We start from the raw sequence: 23,376 nt of genomic DNA on the forward strand, positions 1-23,376 counted from the left end.
CTTAGCACAGTGCTCAGGGACCATGCTGTGCTGGGGTCTGAACCCTGGCCTCCTTCATGTGAAGCATGCCTACTCACTCGTTTTCAGAACTATTTATCAGGCCCTCCTATACTAGTGAATAAGAACTTGTAAAAGGCCCGCCTGCCGCTACAGTTCACCACTCCAAGGGCAAGCAGCTGAATGTCCCTGTGGGTGCTGAGACCAACCCCTCCCCAGAATCCTTTGTTGAAGCTGTGTGAGGGGAGGAAAGCTGGAAATGGCCAAGTAGGAGGAGAGCGGCTGCTCCTCTTCACTTTGCTGCCATGCATCTCCAAGCCCATGAACTCCATCACAACACACAATAAAAACCACACTGCAAGTGTGTCAATGGGGAAACAATGCAGGACAACATCATGTATAGAGAATGAAGATGGCAGCTCTGATGACCCTTCAACCACATAGTTAGCCTCTCAGATAAAGAGTGTAGAGAAGAAATATGGAGGATGCTCATAAAACTCAAGGAAAGCACAGATCAAGCTGAATAGAACACAAAGATAGAAATCAGAAAACTCCACACTGAATTAACAGGACTGAAAAACTCAGTAGATGAAATTAAAAAAAATCAATGAAAAGCCTCTCCAAGTAACAGCAGCCGAGGATAGAATCAGCGAGCTAAAAAATCAGCAGTGCAACTCCATACAGCAGAAGAGACTGGAAAAGAATCTTAGAGCAAATGATAAGATAATGGAAAAAATATTTAAAGAATATTTAAACAGAATAGTATTGGAATAAATACAGACCCTAAGATAAGTGGAATAGACTTGAATATTCAGAAAATGTTCCCCAGACATACAATCTTTGATAAAGGAGCAAGAAATGCAAAATGGAGCAAGGAAAGCCTCTTCAACAAGTGTTGTTGGGGCAATTAGTCAGCCAATTGCAAAAAAAGCCAACTTAGACCTAATCCCATGCACAAAGGTCAAATTCAAATTGATTGAAGACCTGAATATCAGACCCGAAACTATAAGGTATATTGAACAACATGTAGGTAATATATTCCATGACATTGAGACTAAAGGAATCTTCAAGGCAGAACCAGCATTCTCCATACAAATGGAAACAAAGATAAACATATGGGGCTATATTAAGCTGAGAATCTTTTTCACCTCAAGGGAAATAATGCCTAAGATACAAAAACCATCCACAGAATGGTAGAAACTATCTACCCAATACCCATCAGAAAAGGGGCTAATATTTAAGATATACAAGTTACTGACGAAACTTAACAAGAAAAAATATCTAACCCTATCAAAAAATGGGGAGAAGAAATTAACTGACAATTTCTCAAAGAAAAATATAGATGGCCGGGGCCCGGAGAGATAGCACAGCGGCGTTTGCCTTGCAAGCAGCCGATCCAGGACCAAAGGTGGTTGGTTAGAATCCCGGTGTCCCATATGGTCCCCGTGCCTGCCAGGAGCTATTTCTGAGCAGACAACCAGGAGTAACCCCTGAGCACCGCTGGGTGTGGACCCAAACCAAAGATATATATATATATATATATATATATATATATATATATGGCCAAAAGGCACATGAAAAAATGTTCCACATCACTAATTATCAGGGAGATGCAAATCAAAACACGATGAGATACCATCTCACTCCAGGAGATTGGCACAAATCACGAAGAACAAGAACAATTAGTGCCTGCGAGGACGTGGGGAGAAAGGAACTCTCATTCATTGCTGGTGGGAATGCCATCTAGTCAAGCACTTATGGAAAACAATATGGAGATTCCTCAAAATACTGGAAATTGAACTCTCAGATGATCCAGCTATACCACTCCTAGAGGTATACCTTAGGAACACAAAGATGCCATTGAATAATCCCTTCCTCACACCTATATTTATTGCAGCACTATTTACAATAACCAGACTCTGGAAACAAGCAAGATGCCCTTCAACAGATAAATGGCTAAAGAAACTATGGTACATATACACAATAGAGTATTATGCCACAGTCAGGAGAGATGAAGTCATAAAATTTTCCTTTACATGAATGGACATGGACAGTATTATGCTGAGAGAAATAAATCAGAGGAGACAGAATTGTCTCACTTATCTATGGGTTTTAAGAAAAATATAAGACATTATTTTATAATGCCCAGATATGAGGGCTAGAATTCCAGCTCATGATTTGAAGCTCACTTCAAGGAGGGGTGAATACATGTAGAGAAATGATATAACAACTACCATGACAATATTAATGATTGAGAGGTAGAATGCCTGTCTCAATACAGGCAGGGGGTATGGGTGGAGGGATATGGGGGGCATTGGTGGTGGTATTGTTGCACTGGTGAAGGGTGGATTTCTTTTTGTGACTGAAATCCAACTACAGTCATGCTTGTAATCATGGTGTTTAAATAAAGATATAATAAAAAAAGAAAAAATTGTAAAACCAGAGTTTAGTGGTTCTGAGACTATGCTTGACTTGAATTCCACCTTTCCCCATCTAACAAGTGAGGAAGGGTTGAAATAATTTAATTCCCCAATCAAAATTAAAAGAAATTAGTGTTATAGAGTGTTGAGTGGGTAAATACTCAAGTCTGAAAGTGATGTTGATGATTTTACAGATATTAAATAACAATAGCAGAATAGCAACAATATAGCAACAATAGCAAAAAATAGGAGAAAAAAGAGGCTGCAGAAGACAAAATGAAAAAAAAATAACAATGAATTGTCTTTGATTAAATGGCTGACTTTATATTTGGTTTCCACTGATTAATAATTTGCACATGTGCCAATTATATATAGCTATTCAAAACCAGAATCCATTGTAAATTTGGCTAGAGGTTTTCTCCTTTGTGTTATTTACAGATATTCAATTAAATCATTCTCATTGATTAAATACTATTTCCTACATTTTCATTATATATGACACTACCTACTCTCTTCCTGCTACTTTCCCCATGATCTGTCTCCTAAACTATGTTTATTATGGAACAGAGTCAAATATGTTTTTAGTTTCTTAGTGAGTTGTGGGTTTTTTCTTTATAAAATTCAAATTTTTCAGAAAGGTATGACATATTTGCTCATATTTTAGTCAAATTTTATTTAGTGATATTTTAGTTATTATTTATAAAGTGAAGTCTTGTTTTTATACAAAGCACAATTCATGAAATATTAGTTGTATCATATTCATATTTCAGGCAGTTTTCAATGTGTGGAACACCATCATTCTGGATGTATTCCTTCAATGTGAAAACTAACATAAGGTTGTATGATAAAATTACTCAACACCTGTAATTTGTCCAAAAGTTTTACTGTCTCTGCATAATATGTAATGTGGATGATTCAAATAGAAAAATTTTAGTTTTCTATCCTCTGTTACTCTGTCATGCCAAAGAGAAGCAGATTAACTGAAGAGTAATTATTGTTTCCATAGCAGTGAATAGTAATAAATAGAATGCTCTTTTATGAGTTTACAATAAGAATGGCAGGTATTTTTCTAAGTATAGTAGTTTATTACCTGAACATAGTAACGGTTTGAGTTCTTCCCTTCTTAATTGGATGCCTTGTTATCTTTGTTTTGTCTAATTGTTATGGCAAGTGCCACCAAAACAATTCTTTTCTTGTTAAACTCTACTAGTGCCTTATATATCTAGATATTAGTACCTTATTAGATGAGTATTAGGTGAAGAGTTTCTCTTATCTTGTAGGTGGTCTTTGCATCCTGGTCATTATTCCAATACTATATGGATAGAAGTGGTAAGAGTGGGTAACCTGGTCCTGTGCCAGATCTTAGGGACATAAAAATTTTCCCCAGCATCATTTCCCCAACTCTAAACAGTTGGAGTGAATGATATCATCTTGTGTTTGTTCTTCTTACTCTGGATTACTTTGCTTAGCATGATGCCATTAAATGTCTTCCAAGTTGTAGCAAACTGCCTGGCGTCATTATTTCTAGAAGCTGTGTGTGTATTTGTGTGTGTGTTTATATATATATGTATATATATGCTATAACTTTTTTTAACAAGTTATTTAAGCACAATGGTTACAAACATGTTCATAATTGGGTTTCAATCATAATGTGCACACCCCCTTCACCTGTGCAACTTTCCCACCACCTTCAATTTCCTACCTTCCCCACCCCCTGCCTGTCTTTAAGACAGGCATTGTATATACAACTTCTTTTTTCATTCATCTGTGGTTGGATGTTGTATTACTTCCATATTCTGGTTTTTGTACTAAAAATTGCAATGGACCTATAGGTGTGTGTATTTTGTTCCTTTTTAAGCTCTACTAGTGCCTTGTATATCTTAGATATTAACTCCTTTTAGATGGGTATTTGTTCAATAGTTTTTTCCATTCCATGAGTAACTGGTTTTTATATCCTGGTCTCCATTTTAGTAATATATGAATAGAAGTATTAAGGGTAGGCAATCTTGTCTTGTGCCAGATTTTAGGGAATAAGAAGACTGGGAGCATCATCTTTCCCAACTCCAAACAGTGCTCCAAAGCAGTAGTAATTAAAATGACATGGTTTTAGAATAAAGACAGATGCTCAGATCAGTAAAATAGAGTTGACTATTCTGAGGCAGTTCCCTCAGGTATATGTTAATTTTAATAAAGGAACAAAACATGTCAAGTGGAGCAAGAAAAGCCTATTTAATAATTGGTGTTGGGAAACCTGATCAGCTATGTGCAATGAAATAAACTCAGGCAGCTTCCTGACTCTGAGTTCAAGGGTCATATCAAAATAGATAAAGGACCTAGATATCAGACCTTATAGGCAGAATTCTTCATAACATTGAAGCTTTTTTTATTAAAGGGTGAAACACCACGGACGCAAAAAGTAGAAGCAAAGAAAAACATATGGGGCTACATTAAATTAACAAGCTTCTGCACCTCAAAGGAAATAAAGACAAGGAGACAAAGACCACCCACAGAATGGGGGAAACTATTCACCCAATACTCATCTAATAAGGGACTAATAACTATAACAAAGCACTAGTATAGCTTAAAGAAAAAAATTTAATACCAAAAAATGGGGAGAATAGATGAGCAGATATTTCCTCAAATAAGAAGCAGAGATGGCCAAAAGGCAAATAAAAAATACTCCACATAATTAATCATTAAAACAACAATGAGCTATCACTTCACAATAAGAAACTGACACATATCAAGAAGAACAAGAACAACCAGTGCTAGTGTAGATGTTGGGAGAAAGGTACTGTCATTCACTGCTGGTGGGAATGTCAATTGGTCCAGTCTTTTGGAAAACAATATGGAAATTTCTCAAAAAATTAAAAATTGAATTTTTATGTGACTCAGCAATACCATTCCTAGGAATATAAACCAGGAGCTCTAAAACTCAAAGCAGAAAAATCTCTGCATTTCTATGTTTTTTTTTGCAGCACTATTCACAATAGCCAGAATCTGGAAACAACCCAAGAGCCAGAGAACAGAAGAGTGGATAAAGAAACTGTGGTATGTCTATACATGGAATACTATGTAGTTGTTAGAAAAAATGAAGTCATGAAATTTTCTTATACATGAATGGATATGAAGAATATTATTCTGAGCAAGATGAAGCAGAAAGAGACATAGAATGATTACACTTATTTGTGGGATATAAAGTATGGTATTAATATTAAAAGACAATAGAGACAAGGTCTAGGATTACCAGTTCATATAAGGAAGCTTGCCACAAAAAGCAGAGTAGTGCAGTACTGTAGCAAAGGGACCACAATGACAATAATAGTTCAGAATGATCACTCTCTACAAGAAATGGGTACCTAAAGAAGGGAAAGTGATATGCATAATATCACTTCAGTAACTATATTGAAAACTAGTGTTTAAAAGGGAAAAAAGGGAAGAGCAAATGAGTAAAGGAAGAGCAAACAAGGCAATAGAGAGTAAGAGTGAAATAGAAAGAGTGAGAGTGATATTGGCTATAGAGGCAAGTAGGGGGAAGCAGGGCGGAAGAAAGGGAAGCAAACAGAATATTGATAGTGGGAAATGTGCACTGATGCAGGATGGATGTTGAACATTGTATAATTGAAACACAACCATGAACTTATTCTTATTTAACTGTATCTCATGGTGATTCAAAATAAATTTTTAAAAATCCACATAAACAGTAGTAACAATCTGTAAAACAAAAAAGAATGACAGAGGGAAGTTAAAATAAAATGAGCAATGTTTTCTACCTTCTCTACCCACCGAAATGCAAAAGAACCATTAACCAAAACTTGGAAACACTTTAGGCATCAGGTCATCTTTTAATTTTACCTTCTCATTGGTTATTTGCTTTACCTCTTAGAAATATTACACAATCTATTAGCTTTTATTTCTTTGGGTATTTGCAGGAAATAAAACACACCATTAACTTAAAAAATAACATTGATTTTCACAACACAATCAGAGTGCACTTGTTAGTCACTGCACCTAGCTACAGGGTTAAATTCTGTCACTTTACATATAAGAAAATAAACAAAAGAAGTAAAGGAAACATGTCCCAGAAAACTATCCCTGCACCTTGTATTTAGTGATCAGATAAAAGATTTCATATTGTTGAATTGAAACAGGTACCAAATTTGTTGTAAAGTTAATAATAGCAATAACCAGAACCCTTTTTGCTAGTGAGCACTGAATGCAAGTGCTCAGTGTCACATGAAGACTGAGGAGAAAAATATATGACCAGTACTTTGATTCTGTCTTATAGATTTCTGCCTGCAGATTTTGGCTAGACACTTGGTTTTTTGTTTGTTTATTTTTTTCCATTTTTCTTCTGTTTCCTCTTATTATTTAATGATGATAATAGGTTCAAACTGAGTGTCTTCCATTCATGTGACTATGACAATTGTGTGACTTTATATCACTGTCAAACAAAAATGATCTTTGCCTGGTTTCTCTTTATATTATTTGTACTTTTATCAATATAATCAATTAAGAACCAATCATGCAATTTTCTGTAGATCAAAATCTCAGTCACGATGGACCATAAATAAAATAATTGAGCCATAGAAATATAAGTGTAATAAAGAAAGCATTAATGATGTGTGAAATTTAGATAGACAATGAGGTATACATTATTTCCTAACTTAGCACTGAAGAAGCTTATGTGACAATAAAGTTAATTTAGCCTCCTATATTTATTTTATTGAAACCATTGTGATTTACAAATTTCTTCATGGTTGGATTTTAGATATACAGTGAATCAGAGCTATTTTCACCACCATTGTTGACCTCTCTCCACCAATGTTCCCAAGAATGCATACTATACCACCATCTTTTGCACCCTGGACTGCCAGTATAACAAGCCCATTTTAAGTTTAGATTGTTATAGTTTGGGCATCTTGATTTTATTGTTGACGACTTTGGATATTTAGTTCTGTCCTTTTAATTTTTTCCTTTTAATTTTTTTCTACCAAACGCACCTGATACCACCTGACCCTTTGTCCCATCTATTTTATTTATTTATTTATTTATTTATTTATTTATTTATTTATTTATTTATTTATTTATTTGGTTTTTGGGCCACTCTCGGCGGTGCTCAGGGGTTACTCCTGGCTATCTGCTCAGAAATAGCTCCTGGCAGGCACTGGGGAACATATGGCATGCCAGGATTAGAACTAATCACCTTAGGTCCTAGGTCAGCTGCTTGCAAGCAAACGCCCCTGCGCTATTTCTCTGGCCCCAGCCATCCTTTTATTTTTTAACTTTATAGAAAAATGCAGAAATATGAGGTAAAACAAAGTAATTTGTGTGCCAAGGTTCTATTAAAAAGGTTGCAGTCCCTATATAAAAGATAAAAAGGGTGTGGCAGTTTTTTTTTTTTTTTTTTTGATATAGGCACAGCAGAAGTTGGGGAAATAGAAAGGAAAAACTTTTGGCCTAAAAACAGGTATCCTCTCTACCCATGAAGCATCTTGTCATAAAATCAGCTGCAGGCTCCAGGCATACTAATTTGTCTAACCCCAAAGTCTTCATGTTTCCTAGATCCCATGATCTCAATCATGGCTGTCGCAGTCAGGCTTTTCTAATTAGGGATCTTATTTTTTGTACAGATCCTATGTTGAAGTCAGGGGTCATAGAATGCTTTCTGGTTTCATTTCACTATTAGGTGGTGAGGTAGGGAAACCTTCTCTAAAAGCAATGTTTTGCTGTTTCCTAGTCATAAGGGTGTCATATGAACCCACTCTGAAGCAAGTCAGTGTCAGAGCAGCACTATGGCCTTCCCTGGTAGATGTTTAATTCCTGGTGCAGTTGCAGAAAACTGAAGTGGTCCCAAGTTCCAAGTTTTGGGGGTGAAAGTCGATCTCCAATTGATTGAAGCCGCATGACATAGCAATCCCACTGTTTGGATCTACATCTAGGACCGAAAACATTCATTCAAAATGATGCATGCACACTGTTATTTATTATTGAACTAGGCACAATAGCTAAGAGTTGGAATCAACCTAGATGCCCAACAACAGACAAGTGGATCATGAAGACATGGTATATATATAAAATGGAAAAAACAATTGTAAGGAAAATGCAATAATGCAATTCACTGCAACATGGATCAAAATGGAAGATATTATGTTAAAATAAGTAAGTCAGAATAAAAAGGATAAATACAAGATGTTATCATCTATATGTGGCATTTAGAATTACTTCATGAAAAAGGCAATAGTTTAAAATGAGATTGTCAAAAACATGCTAAGCTCAGAGAAGTGAGGTGAAGGAAAGCAATTGTGTGTAGGAAGAGAAAGACAAATATGAAAGGACAAGGGACAGGACCAAGGGATCTCAAACACATTGATGAGGTTAAGAAAGGAAAGAATTAAATATTCAAGCCAGAGTCAACGATAGTAAAATTATGAGATACAATCTTTAATAATCAAAATACAAAACGGGCTTACTATGCTGGCAGTCTGGGGCAGGGGGTGGTAGTATGGGATGGACTTTGGAAACATTGGTCATGAGAAGATAACATGTCTTACTGGTGGTGAGATTGGTGCTAAACCATTGTATGTCTAAAACCCAACTATAAAAAACCTTGTAAATATAAACAATGGTTTAAGTAAAAAATTCAAAACAGACAAATGAAATTTTGGTCCATTGTTGAATTAGTCCTAGTGGATTGCCTTAGCATATAATTATGTAGGCCAAGCTTACAAATAGAATTAAATTTAGGATTGACCTAAAGATAGGATTAGGGTTATGTCTATAATGGCTTGGGTGTGGGTTTTTCTGTGTTCATACTTAAAAATGCACGATAAGATCGGGGATTTCTTAAAATTTAGGCTAATTGACAGATATGGGAATCAGGCAGGTCAGATCTATCATGGGTTAGGATTAGGATAAATATTAGGAATTAGGATTAGGAAATGTGGAGTTTTTAGGTGTTAAGTATTAGTGTATTCATATATCAAGAAACAACAAATTGTTGGGTCATTGTTAAGTTAGGCATGGTGTATTAAATTAGTCTTATAATTAGGTATCTTTAGTTTATTAATAGGATTAGCTTTAGAATTTGTTTAAGACTAGGATAAGGGTTAAATTTGTGCAGGTTTAGGGTGTTATTTTTTTTACTGGGTTTATACTGAAAAATGCATTGTATGATTAGAAATATCTTGAAATTTAGGCTAACTGACAGATTTGGCAAAAGGTAAATGAAGTATTGGGCCATTATTAAATAAAGCCTCGTGAGTTGCTTTATTACTATTTTTTGATAGCTTTTGTATATTGATTGGATTGAATTTAGTATTGGACTAAGGAACCTATTAGTGTTAGATCTGTGGAGGTTTTTAGTGTTAGGTTCCTCTTGGTTTATATTTAAAATAGATGGTAAGAGTGGGATTATCTTGAAATTTATGTTAATTATTAACAAGACAAATGGGAATCCTCTAATACTTTGATAGGTAGCACAAGTTTTAGTCTAAAAACACTTTAATAAAATGAGTCATCCTTAATTTAGTTCTATACAGTTTTGCCTCATGATCCATTGAACATTTTTTCTCTTCTATATCCTAAAATTTTTTCAATTTTCTAGAAAAATAAGGATATTTAGTTTAATTGACATATTTGGGTCTCAGTTCAATTTAGAGTTATCCAGAGTTCATGTTTGGACTAGGTTTAGGACTAGGGATAGAAGTAGGGAATAGGCAGAGGTTTGTGTGACTTATTTATGTGCTCAGAGATTAAAATGCACAGAAATTTTTGGGATTTGTTCATTTCATAAAATTCATACTTTATGCCTATCATTTTATAGTGTTAATTTATTGATAGGGTTATCCTAGAATTGACTTTACATAGGGTTAGTGATAGGATTATGGAGGCTTTATGTATCAGTTTTCTCTGTGTTCCAATATAGCATGCATGTTAAGATTGGAGAGATCTTTAAGGTTAGAGTAATTTAAACTAATTGACAGATATAGTTATCAGTCTAGGCTAGTTTGATCATGTGTTAGGGTTAGGTTGAAAATGAGAGCTAGGATTTTGGTTAGGAATTTGTAGGTGTTAGGTTTTTAATAATTTCTGTTTTTTAGAGATCAAAAGGTAAGTGAAGTGCAAATGTTAAATTTGGCAAAGTTGACTATAATTACATAGCTTAGTTTACTGATATGATTAAATGTGGGATTGACTTAGCATTAGGGTTAGTGTTAGGTCTTTGGAGAGTTGGGGTATTAGGGCTTTCTATGTTCATACTTAAAAAATAGAAGTTATGATTTGGGAGATTGTGAAATTTAGACTAACTGACATATTTGTGCATCAGTCCAAGTCAAGTTAATCAGGTGTTAGAGTTAGCATAAGATTTAGGGCTAGGGGCCCGGAGAGATAGCACAGCGGTGTTTGCCTTGCAAGCAGCCGATCCAGGACCAAGGGTGGTTGGTTCGAATTCCGGTCCCCCATGCCTGCCAGGAGCTAATTCTGAGCAGACAGCCAGGAGTAACCCCTGAGCACCACCGGGTATGGCCCAAAAAAAAAAAAAAAAAAAAAGATTTAGGGCTAGAGTTTGGATTTGGGAATATGTGGGGTGTAGGTGTTAAGTATTGCTGTCTTTAGAGATCAAAAGGCAAATGAAGTTTTAAACCATAGTTAAATTAAACCTAAGCTATTTTTATGTCTATAATTATATAGGGTTTATAAATATGAACATCCTATTGGCTAGATATAGGGATAGTGTTAAGTTTGTGGAGGTTTTATGTTTTGTTTATGTATTCATACATAAAATGCATGCTAAGACTGGAAAGTTCTTGAAATTTGAGGCTAATTGACACATTTCACTACCAGTCCAGGTCAGGTTGATCATATGTCAGAGTTAAGTTGAGGATGAAGGCTAGGGTTTGGTTTAGAGAATTCATAGGCAATAGGTATTAATCATTTCTGTTTTTAGAGATCAAAAGGCAAGTAAAATGTTGGACTGTTAAATTTGTCAAAGTTTATTGTTTTATGCCTGCAATTAAGTAGCATTAATTAATTGATATGATTAGATTTAAGGTTGACCTAGATGTAGTGTTAGGGTTAGGTCTCTGGAAATTTTGTGTTAGGTTTTAACATTCACAAAAACTCATACTTAATGAAGCATGAACTAAATGAATTTCATGCTTAATGAAGTGTGCTAGGTTTTAAGATGCATTAAGGTTTATACTTAAAAATGCATGTTAATATTTGGGAGATCTTGAACTTTGACTAACTGACAGTTTTGGACATCATTCAGGTAAGGTTTTCTTGAATGAGGGTTAGCATGAAGATTAGGGCTAAGGTTAGATTTGGTGAATGTAAGGTTAGATTTGGTGATTAAATGTTTTTCTGTGTTCAGAGAAAAATGGTATGTGAAGTACTGGGGGATTTTTAATTTTAGGCTGGTCTGTTGCTTTATATAGACATAAAAATATCATGCACATAGACTGTTAAATTCTCAAAACATATATTCTCAATTTCCTTTTGTCAATCATGATATACAATAAAAAAGAAAAACTTTTGATTCGGGGTCACTTACAAAAACTAAATAGCATAAAGGATGAAAAGGACCTCAAATATAAAAAATTTTCAACTATCGTGAAATTAGCAACAATTCCATATATGGTTTTAAGCCTAATGACAGTTGGAACATTGCACAAAGACATGGCTAATATTAACTAAATAACTGGAAGAACACAATTCACTGAAATAGTAAAAAATTTAAAGTGTAAATAGAACTACTTAATTTTATCTCCCTCACTCAAATCTTTTTTTCCCAATTGTCAATTTCTACATAAACTACATTCTCAAAAATCAGATAAAGGGAAAGAGAGAGAGCAATAAAAAACAGAAAGGAGAAATACTATGATTGTATTTAAAGACCTAAATGAACAATATTACCATAAATTTATAATTTAGCTATATTATTGAACTCTTGATTATACTTTAAGTTGAATACATTTAAATATTTTTGCATACAACTTTATCTTAAGAGATAAAGCATGAAGTCAACACTGGTATTGCCTATGTTTGTGCCATGACAAATAGTCCATATTACAGTTTTGATTTTACATTTTACTAAAGTGCATTTCGAATGGGGAAAAACATTTGAGAGTTGTATACTCTGATTTTGTTATTAAATAAAAATATGGCTAGGGCATGTCAACACTTTTGGACTTTTGTTTTTTCATCTCTAACATAAAATATTATTCATTGCATTGACATGAGAATCTTATTAACCAAAAAAGTAAAAAACTTTTGTAACATGTATGTAGGAATTCCCATAGCCAAACAACATAACAAAGGCATTATATATAAATTCCACTTAATAATTGTTTTGGATTTTTCATAAGATCACACTTGAAACAGCAAAGTTAGTTAGAAGTTGAATTAAGAAGAGGTAAATTGTATGAACAGTCTGCTGAAATTTGTTATATAAAATGAAATACAAATATTTTGTACCAATAAAAATATTAAGCATGAAATATTGCTTAATTTCTAATCCTGTAGAGATAGATCAGAGCTATGAGTTTACTCTCCTGACAGCACCAAACATTTTTGAAGATAAGATTAATGAACCATTGGATGCTTTCCACTGAGTTTTTACTATCTATCACACTATTGTTGATTCTTCAATTTTTGTTCTGTGGGTAAGATTTATTCTCTTTTAATTTGATTTTCTTCCATTTATTTTCATTTCTATATTCAATTTATTTCTTTAAAATTTCATATTTTTATACTAAGCTTTTAAGAGCAACAATACTTTGACATATAGTAAGGATAAGGAGTTCTTAAGAGGTATCAAAGAGTAGCAGGAGAAATCTAGTGGAATCAAAGAATTACATTATGCTAAAAGTTTAAAGAATAGGAGTTGCTTACTAAGAGATAAGTTAACTTTAATATTTAAAGATAAGCATGTGATATTATATCTACAAATATCTTTTTGATTTGTCAAATAAAATATGTATTAAAATATGATGTAATAAATCAGTCTCAGAGATCTTCCTTCCATTATCCCAAAGCACTTTTGTACCACTAAATAGAAAATATCCAAATACATAATCAAGAACCACAAAAGTCATGCTTTTTAAATGACACTCACATACTATAACTGACAATTTGTTGCTCACATTTATAAATTTGTTCATTTGACTGCCCATATGCTTGACAAATATTTAAATGTAAGACACCGTTTTATTCTAGATATAAAAATGAAGAAACATTCATATCTTAACCTCAAATCTTGGATAATACATTGATAAACAAAAATACATTGATAAAATAATAAAAATACAAAAATAAATAAATAAAATAATAATACATAAATAAAAATAAAAAAAGAAAATACATTGATAAAAATAAACAAGCATAAACAATTTTTTTACAGATTTGTTCATTTGTAAAAATGAATTGGGAATTGGGAAGGAAGGGTTTTATTAAAACACGAAGACGATGACCAGACAAATAGAACTATGGATACAGTGTTGGGGAACCTGGCACCCACATCATTACCCAACTACTGCCAGAAATGACTCCTCAGCACTACTGGGTGTGGCACCCCAAAAGAAATAAAAAGTTAAAAATGTAAGAAGCTAAGACCTTCTTGAGGAGATGATATTCAAGAGCAGCATCAAAAAGTGAAAAAGAGGGCCCGGAGAGATAGCACAGCGGTGTTTGCCTTGCAAGCAGCCGATCCAGGACCAAAGGTGGTTGGTTCGAATCCCGGTGTCCCAAATGGTCCCCCGTGCCTGCCAGGAGCTATTTCTGATCAGACATCTAGGAGTGACCCCTGAGCACCGCCGGGTGTGGCCCCAAAACAAAAATAAAAACAAAAAAGAAAGAAAAATAGAAAAGTAAAAAAGATACAGTCTCATGGGAATTAAGAAAGTAGATTAATGTGGTGGTGGAGTTTTGTTATCTGTACAATTATAGACACCTATAAAATCACTTTTTCCTTTTATCTTTTCTAAGTTAATTAGCACAAGTGCCCTAATTCCATAGACCCTGCCTCTCGGGTGATTTATGTTAAATTTTGGTTAATAAAAGTGGCAGGGATAGCAGCAGAGAGAATTGGCTGGCTCAATAAGATCCAAGATGCTGCTCAACCTCCCTGGTTGGAATACACTTTTTCTCGTGACTCGGTCTATTTCTTATGTTATGCCCTTGCTGTTTACCCAAGTCCATTCCAGGGTTGGCAGGAACACAAACAAAACAAATACTGTGAACTGCAGGCTGCAGGCAGCAGCTTTTCCCCCATCCCAGGGAAAACCAGCAACTCTCACAGTGGAACATTTGCATAAGGGTTCTGAAAGAGAAAGCATATTATAAAAACAAACAAAAACAAAAAACAAAAAACAAAAAACATGGACAGGCAAGGCTACTAGCTAGGCTACTAGCTCAAAGAACTCCAGTGTATACTTTGCATGCAGGATTCAACCTCAGCCCTATCCTTGACTTTCTTGAGAGGTAAATTTTGGATAAAATCCCTTAAACTGCACACATTGATTACTTAGGTACAAGCAAAGATACCAGTGTGAATAGCCATATCCATACAATTATTTTGCCTCCCCCCTCCCCAGATCTCATCCAATGTGAAGGGTCCTCTTCATAGATTGTAGTGCTTTATTTGAGACCATCTTTTGATACTGTGTGTTCAGTCTATTTTTGATATTGTGTTTTGATTTGTTTCAGCTGCTCTTCCTTCGTGGACCCTGTCTGTACTTTGAATTTTTGGAAAGAAGTTCTCAATCTAGATTACTTCCTTCTTTTTGGCTCTGGACTGAAGCATAGATAGGGTGCAATCCATTCACTCTTCCTGCCCTTACTCCAGTGCTTCTTAATTATTTTCTGTCATGCTCCCCTAGGAAGAAGAAAACATTTTTCGTGCCCCCGCCCCGCACGACTGTAAATAGTATCTTTATTAAAAAAACTTTAACCTGCAAAAGAAAAATAAATAAAATAATTTGAGCCGATTTTTGAATCAGAGGCGATGTCTGGATCAATAACTACAATGAGCACGTTTTGTAGTGCATAGCTTTTCGAAGCGGGTTTTGAATCAGGACACAGCAACTCTTAGCTCCAGAGACATACAAAGACGTAAAAACGGGGCTTAGCTTGTTATAACAGTGCTTGCCGAGGTCAAATGCGTCCTCCTTTACGGAGCGTCGCGTCCGTCCTGGGGGCGCGCCCCACTATTTGAGAAGCAATGCCTTACTCAGATATACTCAGTATACCCACATTGTCAGGGCTTCAGCATGTGAAATTAAGAAACAGTTCCATCCATAACATATATTTTAAATGCCTGTCTTTTGCAATGACAATTTTCTATTTTTTTTAATAAAAAATTTTTAAAGCTTATTTATTTATTTTGGGGGGGTCATATCCGGCAATGCTCAGGGGTTACTCATGACTCTGTGCTCAGAAATCGGCCCTGGCAAGCACAGGGGACCATACAGGATGCCGACAATCGAAAAACTATCAGTCCTGAGTTGGCTGCGTGCAAGGTAAACACCCTACCAATGTTCTCTCTCCCCGGCCCAGACAATTTTATACTTTTAAAAATGTTTATCTTTTGCAGTGACAGCTGTTCCATAAAATCAAGTATACTAGCTTTGTATTGGCAATATCAGCATTTAGTCAAAGGATATAGTGAGAGCAAATCATTTTTTGAATTCTACAGGGACTAGACATTTCTAGTAAGCTAACGGAGTCAGCTTGGGGGAAAACATTTGCACACTAGGCCTAACTTTTCTTATCAGAAAAATTAGAGGTTGAATTCTGATCTTTAAGATTCAGTATGAACCCTAAAATTTGTGATTTTTATCACCCGAGGGAAATAATTTTTGCTTATTGCTCATGAAGGTAAAGACCTTTATGATCTTCTAAGGACTTTATCATTAATCATCAAGGATCTACTATTTAGGTGCTATGTGGGATAACAAAGACAAATTTAGAAAAAAGCATTTAACACTCAGTTCCTACAGCTTCCTCAGTTTGGCTTAAGGGCCTCACAAAGAAAGCCAGCTTTCATTGTTGTGGATGCTGTAATATTAAAGAAGCGCAGTTATTTGACTTTTATCTATCACTGAGGCTTGTGACACATTGAACTCAACTATTTCGATAACTATTTTGAAAATATTATTTTCATTGAAATGAAGTCAATGAAACATTCTGTATATATGTCAGGCATATTTCACTTCAACAGTTTTCTTTAAGATAAGCATCTATTTAAATGTCATGTAACATTGTATCTTTTTATTATGATTTGGTGTTCTAAAACATGCATATCTGTTATAGTATTTATTTAAGCTGTTTAATTTATTATATTTGAACAGTGGCTTATATGTTGGTATAAATTCTACTGAATTGACATTGAGGAATGAGCACAAAATGCATAGATTTATTTGATTTCTTGTTTCTAGTTTAGCATGAGTATAAATTTGATAATATGAAAGTGAAAGCTTTCAAATTTGATTAGTTATGTTTTCTTTTGATAAATAGAACTTGCTATGTTTAGCATCACTCCTACTAACTATGGATTTGTGATTTGCAAATAAGAATGCATTGCTAACTTTCTAAAGCTTGTGAATCTGGAATTTGGGGATTTCTATATTAATAATAGCACACCATCCCCCTCATTGTAATAATAGAATGATTTATAAAATGACCTGTAAAATCCATGCTATTTTATTAGTTTCAGATAAGGTAAAATGAAGTATGCAGACTTTAAAATATTACCCTTTATTTGTAATTTTAAAATAAATATTTTAATGTATCTTTGTTTATTTCAATGGCTACTCATCATCATTGATCTTGAAATTAGTTTTTTTACCTATTAAAATATCTCCTTTTTATGCATAAAGGTTTTAATTTTTAAAAATATTCTTGTTCTAGTTTTAACTTAGTAATTATATTGGTAAATTGTTGCAACATGGGTATAACAGGTCAGGACAAAACAAGTATGAATTCTCTTCTTGGGAGTATCTGTAATAAAAGTCTATATTCACTTCGGAACTATAATGAAAATTTTCAGATACACTAGTACAGTTCAATACTTGTTGGGTAAGTATGGAATGCGATGACTATTGTAGGAAGAAACTGAACACTATTTTTTATTTGCTTAGGGCTTACTTCTGGCTCTGCACTCAGGGATCACTCCTTGAAGACTTGAGGGACCAAGAAATGAATCTGGGTTCGTTGGCCAGTTCAAGAAAAGCACCATACATGTTATACTGTGTTACTCTGGTCCCAGGAAGTTGAGCATTTTTTAAGAAACAGAGGAGATGACTAAAATTAAATAAGCAGTGGATGAGTTTTGCTGCACACCATGAATGAATGACCATGGAGCCTAAGAAATGTTCTATCACTGGGCTTTTTGAGACAGACTTGGCTTGGGTAAAGTGTTCCCTCATGTGGGTTTCATTAGCATTAGCTCCTTTCATAACATCCAAATACAACTGTGAAAACTGCCCTGAGCCTCTCAGCACCTGCCATGAATGATCACTGATCATAGCCACGCTTTCATTGTCTTTGAATTCCTATCCATCAGTTCAGCTTGGAAAGGAGGGTGATGTACACTGCAGTGAAGACAGAAAACAGTGTTTAGAGAAAGTGCTGGATCAAAAGTCCTGCTGTCCTTTGTCTACACAGGGCATGAATGACAAGGACAGGCTCAACATGGGGTTACCTGAATTTTCTTGTGAGTGATCAGCATGTACTCCCATATAGAAATGTTGGTTCTTCCACAAAGCCTTCCCTGTCACTCTGTGCTGTCAGTAAGAATAGCAATTAGTGTCATTTCAATGACAGCACTTGATATACAAAGAGGATAGTACTTTGACTATTGAAATAGGAGTTTCATTTCTTATTCAAATGATAATAAAAACAATTTTTTTCTATTTGGCCTGTACCTGTAAACAGAGAATGAGTTAGTCACTGACAATCAGTACTAGGTATGGTTAGTACTTATTTAACAATATTCTGGACCTGTCCTATAGTTTGTTTCATGTGAGATAAGTATGCCTCTAAGAATGCATCCTTTCTTTTATGGTGGTACATGCCTCACATACATTTTTCTAGGAGTGGGCTGAGATATTATGACTCCTGTAGAATAATGACTTGCATTTTAAAATTGTTTAGGAAGAGTTAACTTACAGTCACTGGAAAAAACAACTCTCAGGCTTATATTCTCTTAAATGGTGTCTGAGAATGAGATTCTAAAATTACTCAGCAAGCTGATGTGTTCTTAATATGGTCTAATCTCTTCTGTAAGAAGGTATTTGCTCTTGACATGTTTTCCTTCTTATAATTATCCTTCTGTTTAGAGAAGAAACTGAACTGCTCAAGAAGCAAAAACAGAGAATGTTATCTCTTTCCAGCAAAAATTTCATGTCAATGTTGATAAACTGGTAGCAGCATAGTGATGGTTACAATTAAAGTCTAGCACCAAAAGCACTTCTATAAGCAAAGAGTCTATAGTGGGTAATGAGAATTAGTTCAAACCATGAAACCAGTTTACCTTTGTAATTCCAGTTGACATAGAAACTGGCTAGATATTAAAAGACCTACAGGTCTTATTTTAGTTTTAAAAAGAATTTTGGAAGTTATTTTTCCTATTAAGAAGAAACTAACATTTCCTAATATGACAAATTCAAGGTGATACAATATAATATACTTCTATTTATTGAACTTCATACCCTGAGCACCATCAACTTTATTTTTCTTCTCTCTCTCTCTCTCTCTGTTTGTTTTTGGGCCCCTAATTTTCTCAGGAGTTACTTCTGGCTCTGTGCTCAGAGATCTCTTTGGTGCTCAGTTAAATTCAGTTGAACCCAGTTGGCCATGCAAGGTTAGCTTGATATCCACTCTACAATCATGTGACACCCCACGGTCAACATTTTCATTGTAGAGATAAAAAGATGACTTTTGAATCTGTATAAATACTGAAGCCATATTTTCTAAAACATTCACTAATTTTCCCATTTTACCATATGAAGTATCTTTCCTCCTTCTGGATATTGTGGCATATTCTAAAAAAGTTAATTTGATTGTCTTGGCATGTCAAGATTCCCAAACTCTGTCCTTTATGATGAAGTACAGTAACTTGGAAACATACTTGAGAAAGCAGTTGAAAAAGATTTTGTTGTACTGATCCAGATGGTCTTTGTCAATTCTCAGGGCTTACTGCTAAAATTTTTTCCATTATGAGTCATCAAGAAGAGAGGCATGCTCTCTATAAATTATTTTGTTGAGCAATTGCACTTGAAAATTGTCAGCCATTATTTTATCAAATTACTTTTTATCTACAAGACAGCTCTCCTGGCTACTCTGGTATTTTAAACTAGGTGGTACTTTTTGAAAAAGAGAGTTGTTACTTCGTTTCTAATCTCTACTTCTATTGCAGACAAAATTACATTGTTTGGGGGCAGGGGTTATAGTTTAAAGAGTTGGTGCACAAGCCTGGTGTTCTCAAGGTAACACATTTTATCTCCTAACTGTCATTGTTCCCTACTTCTATGTCTTGGCCCTCTCCTAGCGCTGTTAGGTATAACCCCAAATTGATTGAGTTCTCTGAGCACAGCTTGAAAGTCTCAAAAGAAAAGAAAAACAAATCTTTTAAATCAAAATAATGTTCATTTGTAAGTAGATCATAAGATACCATTGAGCACTTGTGGAAAAATATATAGGTTATTTTTTGGAAAAGTAATGAGGTCTAATATAATCTTTTGATAAGTTATGACCTAAGACCCCACAAAAATTAGGACTTAGAAGTGTCTGGATATTCAGGTTTCATTGTATAGACCTGAATATTCTACAGACTACAGTCCTTTCTCAGAAATGTGGGGAAAATCACTTCCTTGTTTATTCACACATGGTGATGAATTTGGTCTATAAGTTCAGTGGTTCATTGACTTTCCATGTAGGCCATTTTATATATCTATATCATGTTTTAGCTGTTTTTAGTATAGGCAATTGTTATTTAGTAGTATTTGGGTATGAGAATACTTGGAAATTTTTATATAAATTATAGTAATTTCTTCATTTTTTAAAAACTTTCATTAGAAGTTCAATTGTGAATTCTGGCAGGGTAAATCAATAATGCAACTGAGAAAATAAAGCAACATAAAATGGGGTTCTGGAGGCATAAATTATGATTATATAGAATAGTAAGGAAAGAACACCATGTATATGATATTTATGCATAGACTGAAAGAATCTAAACTTTGGGCATCCTGGTTATATTCAAACTTGCTGTGACTTTATGTGTAAAACATAGTAAGAAATAGAAATAGAGACGATGTGGTATGGCATGATTTCATAAGATCTTGATAATAGTACATTGTTATTCATTTCAATAATCTGGAGGACTTATTTAAAGCAATTTCTGGGTTCTATTCCCAGAATTTGTGATAAAGAAACACTACGGTGGGATCTGAGAATCTGCATTTTTGACAGACTCTCAGGTGATAATGATACTTTGTTATTGTAGGTCATAAAGACTCGACTTTTATTGAACAATGTGAGAACCCATGAATAGGATAAAACAGATAGATCTTTTTAGAACATGAATCTCTGTGTGCATCAAGAAGAATGTTTAAAATAGGAAAGTGTTGAGGAGCGGGACTGCAAAGCGAAACTTTGCTCGTTACGCGTGACTCACCCCTGGACATGGAAGAGAAGGTCTTCTTCAAATTCCTGAACAACGCCTGTGAGCTGCTGATTCTGTGATGTGCCGCAAATCAACGATCATTAGGGAGGGGATGAGGCTCTTCTGGGCCTTCTCTATGACTTTCTGGACCAGGAGCCTCCTCTCAACCCTCTACTGGCCAGTTTCTTCAGCAAGACCATTGACAATCTCATCGCCAGGAAGACAGACCAACTGCTGATGTTCTTGAAGAAGAAGCAGTTTATCGCCTGATGCTGAAGCAACTAGGCACTCGACCCTCATGGACCTGCTGCTGTGGCTGAATGGAGCCTGCCACACGGACATACTGCAGCAGGGCATTCTGTATTGGCTGAATGAAGAGAGGATCATCCAGTGGCTGGTGGGACTGATCATCAGAACCAAGACTAAGATAGACAGTCCAATGCGTCCCAGACTCTTTGACATCATCTGGGCAGAGAGCAAGGCGGCCAGCTGCCAGAAGCTCCGGAGCTGGACCCCCTCCCTCCTCACAGTGCTGGAGTCACAGGACTGCATGGAGAAGTTTCTGAAGAACATGTTCAAAGGGGAGCAGACGGAGAGCTGCTTGGTTTTGGGGATGCAGGTGCTGCTGAGCCTGTTGGACACCCGGCAGCTGGGGCAGACGGCTTGTTGGACTGCTTTTCTCAGGGACTGCAGCAATCACTGGGGCCGTGCTGCATGATATTGAGCCACGGCTGAAGGATTTCTACCAGCTGCTGCTCAGGCTGCTAAAGTTAGCCATCTGACCACCATTGGGGTGCTGGAGGAGCCTTTGGGGAGTGTCACACTGCTGCCCACAGGCACATCCACCATCCACTGGGAGCTCTGGAGGCTCACCACCATGGGGCTTCTGCTGGACCTGTTCTTCAAATGCATCTGGAATAATTTTATGCACTTTCAAGTGGAGTTTTGCATCACTGCCATCCTCTCCTGCATGGCCCCAGAGAACAGGACAGAAGCTGCTGGCTCCAATTGCGTGTGGCTGAGCCACCAGAGACCATCCCCCCCACCCCCCAGCCTGCTGCTAGTCACCCAGAGGAACACACAATAGTCACGCATCTGTTCGAGCAGTGCTATCTGTTGCAGTGGATTCTGGAGGCCTGGGAATCTAATGACCACACATAGGCTGCAGGAGGATGGAAATGTGGGAACAAGGGCCACCTGACACAGATTGCCAATGCTGTGGCACAGAGCTTGGAGAGGGGCCCCTACAGGGCCACATCAGTGAGGGTTCCCCTGGGATTGCCCTGGGCTCTGGGAGAGCTTCATGGAGAAGATGCTGATGGAGACGAACCCCGAAACATGGTGGACCTGGTCAGTACCCACCACCTGCACCCCTCGAGTGAGGATGAGGACCTGGAGGGTGTGTTCCCTAACAAACTGTCTCTGCAGCAGGCCTTCTCCGAGTACTAGCTGCAGCAGATGACCGCCACCTTCATGGCCCAGTTTGGCTTCAATGATGAGGCATTTGCTAACCAGGACGACAGTGTCAACGCCCTTTTGGACAGAATAGCTGAAATCAACTTCCACATCAATTCTGACCAGGAGAGTCCCAGTGCTGCTGCTCTCTTTGAGGCCTGCTGTTGTGATCACATCCAGTCCTTTGATGACGACGAGAATGACATCTGGGAGGTCAAGGACGCACATTGTGCCAACCGGATGACTGCCAGAGCCAGGTTTGAGGCTCCTCATGCCTCCGAGAGCTGCCCCAGATGGCCCCGGAATGTCACAGTGGCTGTGACAGAAAGGCAGGCATAGAAGCAGGCACCCCAGTGCCCCCGGGCAGGAGGGCCCCCATGCATAGACTGGCACTAAAGATGCTGCCCCAGGAATGGCCCCGGAATGTCACAGTGGCTGTGACAGAAAGGCAGGCATAGAAGCAGGCACTCCAGTGCCCCCGGGCAGGAGGGCCTCCATGCACAGATTGGCACTAAAGATGCCCTGTGGGGGCTGTCAGAGGAGCCGGTGAACAGGGCAGTGCCAGCCCCAGGGGCAGTGATGGAGGTAGGGACAGCTGGCACTCCCAGCGCCTTGGCTCCAGAGGAGAAAGGCTGGGCCACATTCACCGACTTCCAGTCTCTCTGCTGCTTAGAGACAGGCCCAAGGTGCAGCTCCTCAGTGGGCTCAGGCAGTGTGGAAGTCCAGGGGGGCCTGAAGCGAGACTCCCGAGAGCACCTCTGCCCTGCCAATCCCTGTGCCTGGAGCATCTGTACTGCCATAACAGCTTCCCCGGTGGCACCTGCCAGTGACCAGAGCTAG

At 36.7% G+C, this 23,376-nt stretch overlaps 1 pseudogene; it reads left to right on the forward strand.

Moving 5' to 3' along the window:
- LOC126014937 (serine/threonine-protein phosphatase 6 regulatory subunit 2-like) overlaps positions 1-23,376 on the forward strand; it is a 37,641-nt pseudogene extending 14,265 nt beyond the window's left edge.

This window comes from Suncus etruscus, chromosome 1 (assembly GCF_024139225.1).
Source record: "Suncus etruscus isolate mSunEtr1 chromosome 1, mSunEtr1.pri.cur, whole genome shotgun sequence".
Classification (NCBI taxonomy): domain Eukaryota; kingdom Metazoa; phylum Chordata; class Mammalia; order Eulipotyphla; family Soricidae; genus Suncus; species Suncus etruscus.